Here is a 715-nt window from a genome sequence, read left to right as displayed (position 1 = left end):
GGCAGGCAGAACACTGTATACATAATAAATAAATCTTTTAAAAAAGAGAGAGAGAAAAAAAATTAAGTCGTTAAAAATTGCTATATTTTATATGTGTGAGAATTTTGCCCGTATGTATGTATGTATGTATGTATGTATGTATGTATGTATGTGTACATGGCCACACATGTGTGACTAGTATGTATGGAGGTTAGAAGAGGGTGTCAGATCTCCTGGAACTGGAATTACAGATGGTTGTGAATCAACATGTGGGTGCTAGGAACCAAATCCAGGACTTCTGCAACAGTGTCACATGCTCTTAACCACTGAGCCATCTCTGGCCATAATAAAAATTCTCTTGAAATTTTGACATCACTTCTCAGCCTTTTGCCTAAGATCAAGCGTAGTATCTGTTCTTAAGAGTTTAAAAAAATATGGCAAGAATTAGTCCTCAGAAATATACATTATAGGTAATGTCTTTTTTCAAATGATACAAGACCATTTTTGCAATTCTTTTTTATTCCATGTATTTATGTGAGGTGGGAAGTAGGGCACTATGCTATGTATGTGGAAATCAGAGGAGAACTTTTAGGGCTTAGCCTCAGGTCATCAGACTTACTAGCAAGCACCCTCAATTGCACCCTCACTTACTGAGCCATCCTGCTGGCTTACATATTTGTAATTGTTGCTGTGAAATTTCTTTCAGGAGTTTCACACACACACACACACACACACA

General features: G+C 37.1%; 1 pseudogene; it reads left to right on the top strand.

Moving 5' to 3' along the window:
• The first annotated feature begins 350 nt into the window (after window positions 1-350).
• Window positions 351-483, top strand: LOC127221666 (uncharacterized; annotated as a pseudogene).
• The last annotated feature ends 232 nt before the right edge of the window (window positions 484-715 follow it).

This window comes from Phodopus roborovskii, unplaced genomic scaffold, assembly GCF_943737965.1.
Source record: "Phodopus roborovskii unplaced genomic scaffold, PHOROB, whole genome shotgun sequence".
NCBI lineage: Eukaryota > Metazoa > Chordata > Mammalia > Rodentia > Cricetidae > Phodopus > Phodopus roborovskii.
This window is presented reverse-complemented; position numbering and strand designations above follow the sequence as displayed.